The sequence below is a fragment of the Manihot esculenta genome, chromosome 14, assembly GCF_001659605.2.
Source record: "Manihot esculenta cultivar AM560-2 chromosome 14, M.esculenta_v8, whole genome shotgun sequence".
NCBI lineage: Eukaryota > Viridiplantae > Streptophyta > Magnoliopsida > Malpighiales > Euphorbiaceae > Manihot > Manihot esculenta.
Genome location: NC_035174.2, coordinates 14,901,450 through 14,914,918, shown reverse-complemented (window position 1 = coordinate 14,914,918; position 13,469 = coordinate 14,901,450). Strand labels below are relative to the sequence as shown.

At 29.4% G+C, this 13,469-nt stretch overlaps 1 long non-coding RNA gene across 1 annotated transcript; it reads right to left on the bottom strand.

Annotated features, from left to right (window-relative positions):
- Positions 1-854: 854 nt before the first annotated feature.
- On the bottom strand, positions 855-2,895 carry LOC122721694. The gene is made up of 2 exons (XR_006348423.1): positions 2,823-2,895; positions 855-1,417 (listed from the first exon to the last, which is right to left on the bottom strand). It is a non-coding gene; the product is annotated as an uncharacterized LOC122721694 (long non-coding RNA).
- Between the last annotated feature and the right edge of the window lie 10,574 nt (positions 2,896-13,469).

Here is a 13,469-nt window from a genome sequence, read left to right as displayed (position 1 = left end):
TTCCATGGTGAAACTTTCAAAAACACTTTATCCCCAATAGCAAATTCTATATCTTTTCTTTTCAAATCTGCATATGATTTTTGCCTATCTGTTGCAGCTTTCAATCTTTCTTTGATAATCTTCACTTTCTCCTCAGTCTGTCTTATCAACTCTGGACCTACAAGTTTAGCTTCACTGAGTTCTGTCCAGCACAATGGGGTTCTACATTTTCTGCCATATAATGCTTCATAAGGAGCCATTTTAATACTAGCCTGATAACTGTTGTTGTAAGCAAATTCTACTAGTGGAAGATATCTTTCCCAGCTTCCTTCAAATTCAATTACACAACTTCTGAGCATATCTTCCAAAACTTGAATTACTCTCTCTGACTGGCCATCTGTCTGAGGATGAAAAGCTGTACTAAAATTCAATCTTGTCCCTAGAGCTTCATGTAGTTTTTCCCAAAATCTGGATGTGAATCTTGGATCTCTGTCTGATATGATAGAGATAGGAACACCATGCAGTCTCACAATTTCATTAATGTACAATTCTGCAGCTGAAGGATCATCTTCCTTTTTACCTCTAAACTCTGTGGCACCATATTTCCTGAGTTTTTCTATTGGAGGCCTAGGTTGTGCCTGGGCTACAACAGGTGGTGGTGGTGGTACCTCTGGTACATTTTGTGTAACCCTCCTAATCAACTCAGCTATTTGCTGAAACAATGCATCCTGCCCTGGTCCGCCAGCAGCAGCAGGTGGAGGAGCAGCAGCAGGTGCAGGAGCAGCAGCAGCAGCTGCCTCAGAGGGAGCATGACTCTCTACCTCTTCATCTGCTGCTCTCTGTGACTCAGATGACATCTTTTATATGACCTAAAGACACAAAGAAGAGATTTACATCAGAACCATACCATAGCTGTAACTCATTTTTGGCATGTATATATATGACACATATACACATACATACTATGACCTAGAATCGCCTAAACCTTTGCTCTGATACCACTAATTGTAACACCCCTTACCCTATCAAAGTGTAGACAGAGTAAGGAATGTCACAAACTATACCTTTTAGACATATCAAGACTAAACAATTACCTTTATCTGTAAATACCAATTTTAGTTATGTAAGTAACTTTCATCAAGATTAAAATAAGCGTGAGATTTTTAAACCAAAATTTTCGGCAGAGTTTTCTCTGTTTCATTAGCACTTTAACCTGTAATACATATGAACATCACACTTATAATAACACTAACAACTGTCACTTGATATCTTACTATTCTTTGATTTACATAACCTTCACAACTCACTCTATTTAATATGTACATGCCAAAATAAAACTGTACTATGACTCCGAGACTCAAAACAACCAGCTATGATGATGGCCTTGATATCTGATGTAGATCTCTGATAACTTCTGTTGCCCTATTTTATCTACAACCTGCGTGAGGTAAAAACCAACACGCTGAGCTAATGCTCAGTGGGTGATAGCAAACAAATAACAAAATAGAGCAAACAAGTTCACGTATACAGATAATCGGAATAAAAACATCTTCTTTTTCCGTTATTGCACATTTTCTATTTATAATAAATTACCACAGCTTAGTGCATGTAAGAGATGCAAACATATTAACACTCACTAATAAGTTCACAAAATCAAGTATCAATCTTAATTAAGATCTTAGCCCTTATAAACACATAGTAGGATCGTCTAGGTAGATAAGGAGTTATAACGGTAGGCACAGAGTGCCGAACGGTAGGCTCAGAGGCCAAAACTGTGATAGCAGGGCTCTATGACCGTGCTTATGAGGTACCTGATATGTAACCTCAAATAAAAATCATGTATCGGTAGCAGTACTGCGAACTCTGTATGTTTATATGGCATGCCATACCCTTATACTAACCTCGACTCCTATTACGTTTACCAGGGCCAAGCACTATTAATTCAATGTATCAATGTAAAATGCATGCCATTTGAAGCTATTTGAATTCATTTTCCAAGTTACATATATCATATGCCAAGATTTACAATATGGAAAACTCATGGCAAATAGTGCAAAACTTTATTGACTTAGCATTTTAATGTAGAAAACTACATTCTGCCATATATTGCATCAACTTTTCAAGTAGTTTAGAGTTATAATTTAACTTCATTTTCTTCATAAGAAATGTACATTTATGTCTTATCTTTCCAACAAGGTATGATTCATGCAATTCTGATCATCCTAACTTAAGTTATGAATTTTTCTTTACCAGCTGCTCAATCAGGTCTTAATCAGTCCAGTATTAGTACCTGTTTATAGTATCACAAAAATTATCAGATTCATACATTTCTATACAAATTCAAGCTTAAGTGTCTTCTACAAAGTTTTAGGTATACTTCTTAGGATTCATTTGGCACTGGTATTAACAAATTTCACTGAGTACATAATTAGTTATAGTATAATCAATACACACTGTTCCGGATGCACTAACTCTGTATCCAGTTTAGGTTCACTTCAAATTTTCATCATCTTACCTACAGATTCAGAATTTGGTCAATTCATAAAAGTTTTAGATCTTTGTCTTATCTTTCATTTGGTATATCTTAGGACTAATTTCAATAAATGCACAATAAGTTATAAGGCTTCCAACACTGACTGTCCTGTTAGAACCTATTCTGGCAGATTTGCACTTTTAGCTCTCATGTTAAATTTCTTTACTCTAAGCCTTTCAAACATCATTTTAACATTCATATAACATATTTATACAGTCAAAGCAACATTTCCAGCAAGTAAAATCAACCCCTAATTTCACTTATTCATGGCAGAATCCAAGGAAAACAGAAAATCATACAAACACCAAACCTTTCTTGAATTCCTCCTTTCTTTTCCTCTTCTAATCTCTAGCTATCTCCTTTCCCTTTGATGTTCCTTCACCTAGGTCAATTTATGTCTTAGGAAAGGATTGAATAAACTATAAATTAAAGCTTTATAATTCAAATCCATACATGAAGAAATGAGATGATGCTATTTCCTACTCATTTCTAAACGTACCTTTGATTTTCAAGCTTGGTGTATATGGAACCCTAAACTTTTCTTCTTCAATCCCTTCAATATATGGCTCTTCCTTTAGATCTTGATCTTAGGATGAATTTTGGTTAAAGAAAGAAGTTGATTTGGTGAGGTTTTGGCTTGGCTTTGGTGGGAGAAAGAAAAGAAATTCTTTGGTTTCCTATGGTGTGAGCTACGGCAAAGTGAAATGGAGAAGATGACAATCCCTTTTTCAAATTGCTTGGTCATTTCTTCATCCAATAGCTAGGTGACACATGGAAAGTAAAATTTGACTTTTATATTTTAACTTTCCATATTTATACTTTAACCCGCTAAACTTTTTACCATATTTCAATTTAGTTTTTAAACTTTCAATAATCATAGATTGACCTACTAAAATATGCTTTTAGCCTTTAGAAGTCCTTTCCACTTAAGCAAGCATGACGGATTTAAAACAAACACCTCGAGCAAGCACGTCAGAAAACCCTAAGCACCTCCCAAAAGTGACTTGTTCCCGACTCGCTAATCACACTGTCTACTTTATTTCTGAATATGTCCGTTTCTATATTTGAGTTTTCTATAATTCAGTTATTAGCAGATTAGAGTTATGCTAGTACCTCCCCTAAGTAGCTCGGGGTAAGCTAGCACCTCCCCTAATGCCACTTACTTTAGTAGTGAAATAGCCTAACCCATACCTAGTGATGTCACTGCTCTAGCTATGGGTTTGAGGATGTTACACCCGAAAAGAGACTTTCGTCTCTGTCTGGCACTTTCGGCCGCCGAAGGTGCCGCCGAACCTACCTGAGTTTCGTCTCTGTCCAGGACTTTCGGCCGCCGAAGGTGCCGCCGAAAGTGCCCTGTTCAGCCATTTCATGCATATTTTCTGTGATGTTTTCATGATGTTTTAGGGGGTTTTTGGGGGATATATTAGAGTCATGTTTATATATGTTTGGTCCCTCATTTGAGTCCACCTGTGTAGGTTCGGACCCGAGGAACCGAGGACCCCAGCAGTGAGTTCAGCTGCTTCGGTATTGTCAGAGTCAGCCAGAGGTGAGTGGAACTAAACTGAATCTTTTAAATAAAATGCTTTACCATGTTTCATGCATCATGATTATGCAGTAGGATGATTGCATTAGTTTTCACGAATATGCCGCATTGCATAAATTGTTGTTGATGTGGGTGAATGTTGGATGACCCAATTAGTCCAAGACAGGAAGACCAGGACCCCATGCTACGGCCTGGCACAGAGTAAGAAAGACCAGGCCCCAGTCTACAGGCCTGGCACAGAGTAAGGCACGGTTATGGGACTCGAAGACCAGGAGCCCAGAGGAGGCCCTGGAAAATGGTAAGTAATGTATGTATGACAGGAAGACCAGGACCCCATGCTACGGCCTGGCACAGAGTTAACTTGGACTATTTGGTGACAAGTTCACCCAACCCTTATGTGAATTGTTTGTGTTATGATGCATTCCATTTGAGCATAGTGTTAATGTGTTTTACTAGCTCTACTCACTGGGCTTTTAGCTCACCCCTCTCCCTTTTCCCCCAGGCTTTCAGGTACAGGATATAGTGCGGGAGTTCGGATAGAATGAAGAAGTCATGCTTATGTAATAGATAGAAATGGACATGATCAAAATTGTAATGTAAAAGTACAGTATAGTTATGTAATGAGTTTTATGGATGTTAGTATGTGCTTGACCATAGATTGTTGTATCCCTTTTATACATGATCTTAGAGATTTTGTTGTTGTTTAAGTAAACCAACTCAACAGATATATGTTACCCATTGAGGGTATAGATGAGATCCCACAGAGGGATCAAAGTTATGTTAATGTTATGCACAGGTTGAGTTTGGTTGATGTTCAATGGAAAGAAAAGTTTTAATTTTTATGCATGTTGTTGATCATGTATGGGATTATACAGGTTTACAGGTTTTATGTTAGGCTTGCTACGGGTCCCGGCGGCCTTATGTCGACCCGGATCCTAGCGCCGGTAGCGGTCCGATTTTCGGGTCGTTACAATTTTCCTCTAAAAACTCGGCTAAAGAGAGATACAGATTGAGAAATTAATCTCCACCCTTATTTTTCCAATAGAGCTATATATTAAAGCATTTCAGTTCTTAGATCCCAAGACACCCTGCAATTTGGAATCCCATAAATGTTTCTACCCAATCGAATGAAGTTCTTTTTTTCCTTATTTTTTATTGTTCCTATTAGAAATTAGCAATTAAGGCATTAATTATATATTAAAAGACTTACGAGTTAATGTGCAAGTTCATGTTTCTTTGCAGTGTGATAACCAAGCAGCCATTCATAAAGCTAACAACTCCGTTTTTCATGAAAGAACCAAGCATCGTGACATAGATTGCCATCTGGTCAGGGAACAACTCCAAAAAGGTTTTGTTACTCCTGTTCACATGTCATCCACTTCTCAACTTGCGGATGTCTTCACTAAGCCATTGGCCACTCCACAGCTCTCTTTTTTGTTTTTAGGTTTAGGTTTCTCCCTTGAATCTTTAACTTAGTTTTTTAATCGAAAAGGCTGTGAAAATAAATATGCAAATTTACATTGTTTTGTTTTGACTCCAATTCTTTTAATAATTTCTTAAGTTATACCTATATCAATAAACAATACAATAGGTGTAAAATCTATAACTGAAACTTTAGGTATAAATTTAAATAAAAGCAATGGGTGTAGGAAAAATAAAAAGTGAACTAAATATGAATTAATAAATTTACTCATTTATTTATAAAAATAAGCCATTGAAATAATAGATCTATATTCTACTGCTATCTTTACAAAAGGTGCATATTTGAATTCATTTTTTTCTAACCCTTCACTGATGAAATATCAAAAATAAATAGGAAAATAAAAGTATTAAGAATTTATAAGGGTTATAAACAAAATAACATAAATTTGTATATGATTTTCATAATTTTTAAAGCAGAAGAGATAAAACTAAAAACAAAAAAGACAACATACCAATAAAATTTTTGTGAATAGGATTCATGGTGAGGCAACTAATTAATCAAAATTTCAGAAATCTAAATCTAAAAGTAGAAAGCAAAAGAGCATTGTGCAATGGACGGAGTGCATCAGCTTTACATACATGGTTGAGAATTATTCAACATACAAAAAAAATAAATGTAAAATAAAAAATACTTACAAGGTAGCCGATGATTAATTTATAACTATTGCAATCTTCTCTTCAGAGGATAACAAATTTTATAATTTTTGCATCAATTTACTTTTTGATTAATTAGTTAGCTAGCGTTTTTTTCACCATGAATCCCATGCACATGCCATGCTCTCTTTTTTATTTTTAGCTTTAGGTCTCTCCCTTAAATCTTTAACTTGGTTTTTTAATTGAAAAGGCTACGAAAATAAATATGTAAATTTACATTGTTTTTTTTTTTACTCCAACTCTGTTTCAGTACAAAATCTATAACTAAACTTTAAGTATAAATATAGATAAAAGCAATGAGTGTTGGGAAAAATAAAAAGTGAACTAAATATGAATTAATAAATTTACCCATTTCTTCGTAAAAATAAGCCATTGAAACAATAGATCCCTATTCTACTGTTAACTTTACAAAATATGCATATTTGAATTCTTTTTTTTCTAACCCTTAACTGATAAAATATCAAAAAAATAGGAAAATAAAAGTATTAAGAATTTATAAGGGTTATAAACAAAATAACATAAATTTGTATATGATTTTCATAATTTTTAAAGAATAAGAGATAAATTTAAAAATAAAAAAGACAACATACCAATAAAATTTTTGTGAATGGTATTCATGGTGAGCCAACTAATTAATAAAAAATTTCGAAAATCTAAATTTAAATGTAGAAAGCAAAAGAGCATTGTGCAATAGACGGAGAGATTGGCTTTATATACATAGTTCTACATATAAAAAAAATAAATGTAAAATAAAAAATACTTACAAGGTAGCCGATGTAAAATGTGCATATTTGAATTCATTTTTTTCTAACCCTTAACTGATGAAATATCAAAAACAAATAGGAAAATAAAAGTATTAAGAATTTATAAGGGTTATAAACAAAATAACATAAATTTGTATATGATTTTTATAATTTTTGAAGAAGAAGAGTTAAAGCGAAAAACAAAAAAGACAACATACTAATAAAATTTTTATGAAAGGAATTCAAGGTGAGCCAACAAATTAATCAGAATTTTAGAAATTTAAATCTAAAAGTAGAAAGAAAAAGAACATTGTGCAATGGACGGAGAGCATTGGCTTTATATACATAGGTTCAGAATTATTATACATATAAAAAAATAAATGTGAAATAAAAAATACTTATAAGGTAGCCGATTATTAATTTACAACTATTGTAATCTTCTTTTAAGAGGAGAACAGGTTTTATAATTTTGGCATCTATTTACTTTTTGATTAATTAGTTAGCTAGCGTTTTTTTCACCATGAATCCCATGCACGTGCCATGCTCTCTTTTTTATTTTTAGCTTTAGGTCTCTCCCTTAAATCTTTAACTTGGTTTTTTAATTGAAAAGGCTACGAAAATAAATATGTAAATTTACATTGTTTTTTTTTTTACTCCAACTCTGTTTCAGTACAAAATCTATAACTAAACTTTAAGTATAAATATAGATAAAAGCAATGAGTGTTGGGAAAAATAAAAAGTGAACTAAATATGAATTAATAAATTTACCCATTTCTTCGTAAAAATAAGCCATTGAAACAATAGATCCCTATTCTACTGTTAACTTTACAAAATATGCATATTTGAATTTTTTTTTTTCTAACCCTTAACTGATAAAATATCAAAAAAATAGGAAAATAAAAGTATTAAGAATTTATAAGGGTTATAAACAAAATAACATAAATTTGTATATGATTTTCATAATTTTTAAAGAATAAGAAATAAATTTAAAAATAAAAAAGACAACATACCAATAAAATTTTTGTGAATGGTATTCATGGTGAGCCAACTAATTAATAAAAAATTTCAGAAATCTAAATTTAAATGTAGAAAGCAAAAGAGCATTGTGCAATAGACGGAGAGATTGGCTTTATATACATGGTTTCTACATATAAAAAAAATAAATGTAAAATAAAAAATACTTACAAGGTAGCCGATGTAAAATGTGCATATTTGAATTCATTTTTTTCTAACCCTTAACTGATGAAATATCAAAAACAAATAGGAAAATAAAAGTATTAAGAATTTATAAGGGTTATAAACAAAATAACATAAATTTGTATATGATTTTTATAATTTTTGAAGAAGAAGAGTTAAAGCGAAAAACAAAAAAGACAACATACTAATAAAATTTTTATGAAAGGAATTCAAGGTGAGCCAACAAATTAATCAGAATTTTAGAAATTTAAATCTAAAAGTAGAAAGAAAAAGAACATTGTGCAATGGACGGAGAGCATTGGCTTTATATACATAGGTTCAGAATTATTATACATATAAAAAAAATAAATGTGAAATAAAAAATACTTATAAGGTAGCCGATTATTAATTTACAACTATTGTAATCTTCTTTTAAGAGGAGAACAGGTTTTATAATTTTGGCATCTATTTACTTTTTGATTAATTAGTTAGCTAGCGTTTTTTTCACCATGAATCCCATGCACGTGCCATGCTCTCTTTTTTATTTTTAGCTTTAGGTCTCTCCCTTAAATCTTTAACTTGGTTTTTTAATTGAAAAGGCTACGAAAATAAATATGTAAATTTACATTGTTTTTTTTTTTACTCCAACTCTGTTTCAGTACAAAATCTATAACTAAACTTTAAGTATAAATATAGATAAAAGCAATGAGTGTTGGGAAAAATAAAAAGTGAACTAAATATGAATTAATAAATTTACCCATTTCTTCGTAAAAATAAGCCATTGAAACAATAGATCCCTATTCTACTGTTAACTTTACAAAATATGCATATTTGAATTTTTTTTTTTCTAACCCTTAACTGATAAAATATCAAAAAAATAGGAAAATAAAAGTATTAAGAATTTATAAGGGTTATAAACAAAATAACATAAATTTGTATATGATTTTCATAATTTTTAAAGAATAAGAAATAAATTTAAAAATAAAAAAGACAACATACCAATAAAATTTTTGTGAATGGTATTCATGGTGAGCCAACTAATTAATAAAAAATTTCAGAAATCTAAATTTAAATGTAGAAAGCAAAAGAGCATTGTGCAATAGACGGAGAGATTGGCTTTATATACATGGTTTCTACATATAAAAAAAATAAATGTAAAATAAAAAATACTTACAAGGTAGCCGATGTAAAATGTGCATATTTGAATTCATTTTTTTCTAACCCTTAACTGATGAAATATCAAAAACAAATAGGAAAATAAAAGTATTAAGAATTTATAAGGGTTATAAACAAAATAACATAAATTTGTATATGATTTTTATAATTTTTGAAGAAGAAGAGTTAAAGCGAAAAACAAAAAAGACAACATACTAATAAAATTTTTATGAAAGGAATTCAAGGTGAGCCAACAAATTAATCAGAATTTTAGAAATTTAAATCTAAAAGTAGAAAGAAAAAGAACATTGTGCAATGGACGGAGAGCATTGGCTTTATATACATAGGTTCAGAATTATTATACATATAAAAAAAATAAATGTGAAATAAAAAATACTTATAAGGTAGCCGATTATTAATTTACAACTATTGTAATCTTCTTTTAAGAGGAGAACAGGTTTTATAATTTTGGCATCTATTTACTTTTTGATTAATTAGTTAGCTAGCGTTTTTTTCACCATGAATCCCATGCACGTGCCATGCTCTCTTTTTTATTTTTAGCTTTAGGTCTCTCCCTTAAATCTTTAACTTGGTTTTTTAATTGAAAAGGCTACGAAAATAAATATGTAAATTTACATTGTTTTTTTTTTTACTCCAACTATGTTTCAGTACAAAATCTATAACTAAACTTTAAGTATAAATATAGATAAAAGCAATGAGTGTTGGGAAAAATAAAAAGTGAACTAAATATGAATTAATAAATTTACCCATTTCTTCGTAAAAATAAGCCATTGAAACAATAGATCCCTATTCTACTGTTAACTTTACAAAATATGCATATTTGAATTTTTTTTTTCTAACCCTTAACTGATAAAATATCAAAAAAATAGGAAAATAAAAGTATTAAGAATTTATAAGGGTTATAAACAAAATAACATAAATTTGTATATGATTTTCATAATTTTTAAAGAATAAGAAATAAATTTAAAAATAAAAAAGACAACATACCAATAAAATTTTTGTGAATGGTATTCATGGTGAGCCAACTAATTAATAAAAAATTTCAGAAATCTAAATTTAAATGTAGAAAGCAAAAGAGCATTGTGCAATAGACGGAGAGATTGGCTTTATATACATGGTTTCTACATATAAAAAAAATAAATGTAAAATAAAAAATACTTACAAGGTAGCCGATGTAAAATGTGCATATTTGAATTCATTTTTTTCTAACCCTTAACTGATGAAATATCAAAAACAAATAGGAAAATAAAAGTATTAAGAATTTATAAGGGTTATAAACAAAATAACATAAATTTGTATATGATTTTTATAATTTTTGAAGAAGAAGAGTTAAAGCGAAAAACAAAAAAGACAACATACTAATAAAATTTTTATGAAAGGAATTCAAGGTGAGCCAACAAATTAATCAGAATTTTAGAAATTTAAATCTAAAAGTAGAAAGAAAAAGAACATTGTGCAATGGACGGAGAGCATTGGCTTTATATACATAGGTTCAGAATTATTATACATATAAAAAAAATAAATGTGAAATAAAAAATACTTATAAGGTAGCCGATTATTAATTTACAACTATTGTAATCTTCTTTTAAGAGGAGAACAGGTTTTATAATTTTGGCATCTATTTACTTTTTGATTAATTAGTTAGCTAGCGTTTTTTTAACCCTAAATCCCATGCACGTACCACAGCTTTCTTTTTTGTTTTTAGCTTTAGGTTTCTCCCTTGACTCTTCAACTTGGTTTTTTAATCGAAAAGGCTATGAACATAAATATGCAAATTTACATTGTTTTGTCTTTATTCCAATTATTTTAGTAATTTCTAAAGTTATACGTATATCAATAAACAATACAGTGGGTGCAAAATTTATAACTAAAACTTTAGGTATAAATATAAAAGCAATGGTTGTAGGGAAAAATAAAAAGTGAACTAAATATGAATTAATAAATTTACCTATTTCTTTATAAAAATAAACCATTGAAACAATAGATTCATATTCTACTGCTATCTTTACAAAAGGTGCATATTTGAATTTAAATCATGAAATATCAAAAATAAATAGGAAAATAAAAGTATTAAGAATTTATAATGGTTATAAACAAAATAACATAAATTTGTATATGATTTTCATAATTTTTGAAGAAGAAGAGATAGAGCTAAAAAACAAAAAAGACAACATACTAATAAAATTTTTGTAAATTGGATTCATGGTGAGCCAACTAATTAATTAAAATTTCTGAAATCTAAATCTAAAAGTAGAAAGCAAACTAGCATTGTGCAATAGATGGAGAGCATTCGCTTTATATACTTGGTTGAGAATTCTTCTACATACAAAAAAAATAAATGTAGAATAAAAAATACTTACAAGGTAGCCGATGATTAATTTACCACTATTGCAATCTTCTCTTCAGAGAACAAATTTTATAATTTTTGCATCTCTTTACTTTTTGGTTAATTAGTTAGCTAGCATTTTTTCCACCATAAATTATATGTACGTCCCACAGCTTTTTTTTTTTTTTGTTTTTAGCTTTAGGTCTCTCCCTTGAATTTTTAACCAAAAAGGCTATGAAAATAAATATGCAAATTTACATTGTTTTGTTTTAAATCTAATTTTTTTAGTAATTTCTAAAGTTATACCCATATCAATAAACAATACAGTGGGTGCAAAATCTATAATTAAAACTTTAGGTATAAATCTAGATAAAAATAATGAGTGAAGGGAAAAATAAAAAGTGAACTAAATATTAAATTTACCCATTTCATTATAAAAATAAGCCATTAAAAAAAATAGATCCATATTATACTGCTATCTTTAAAAAATGTGCATATTTGAATTCATTTTTTTAAACCCTTAACTGATGAAATATAAAAAACAAATTGGAAAATAAAAGTATTAAGAATTTATAAGGGTTATAAACAAAATAACATAAATTTGTATATGATTTTCATAATTTTTGAAGAAGAAGAGATAAAGCGAAAAATAAAAAAGACAACACACTAATAAAATTTTTATGAATGGAATTCATGGTGAGCCAACTAATTAATCAGAATTTCAGAAATCTAAATCTAAAAGTAGAAAGTAAAAGAACATTGTGTAATAGACAAAGAGCATTAATTTTGTATATATAGGATCAGAATTATTATACATATAAAAATAATAAATGTAAAATAAAAAATACTTACAAGGTAGCCTATTATTAATTTATAACTATTGCAACCTTCTCTTCAGAGGAGAACAGATTTTATAATTTTTGCATATATTTACTTTTTTATTAATTAGTTAGCTAGCGTTTTTTTTTTTACCATAAATCTCATACTCGTCCCACAGCTCTCTTTTTTGTTTTTACCTTTAGGTTTCTCCCTTGAATCTTTAACTTGGTTTTTCAATCGAAAAGGTTATGTAAATAAATATGCAAATTTACATTGTTTTGTGTTGACTCAAATTCCTTTAGTAATTTCTAAAGTTATACCTATATCAATAAACAATACAATGAGTGCAAAATTTATAACAAAAACTTTAGGTATAAATCTAGATAAAAGCAATGAGTGTAGGGAAAAATAAAAAGTAAACTAAATATGAATTAATAAATTTACCCATTTCTTTATAAAAATAAACCATTGAAACAATAGATACATATTCTACTGCTATCTTTACAAAAGGTGCATATTTTAATTCATTTTTTTCTAACTCTTAACTGTAGAAATATCAAAAATAAATAGCAAAATAAAAGTATTAAGAATTTATAAAGGTTATAAACAAAATAACATAAATTTGTATATGATTTTCATAATTTTTGAAGTAGAAGAGATAAAAGTAAAAACAAAAAATACAATATACCAATAAAATTTTAGTGAATGTGATTCATGATTAGCCAACTAATTAATCAAAATTTCAGAAATCTAAATCTAAAAGTGGAAAGCAAAATATCATTGTGCAATAGACGGAGGGCATTGTGTTTATATACATGGTTGAGAATTGTTTTGCATACAAAACAAATATATGCAAAATAAAAAATACTTACAAGGTAGCCGATGATTAATTTATAACTATTGCAATCTTCTCTTCAGAAGAGAACAAATTTTATAATTTTTACATCTATTTACTTTTTGATTAATTAGTTAGCTAGCATTTTTTTCACCATGAATCTCATGCACGTCCCACAATTCCCTTTTTTGTTTTTAGCTTAG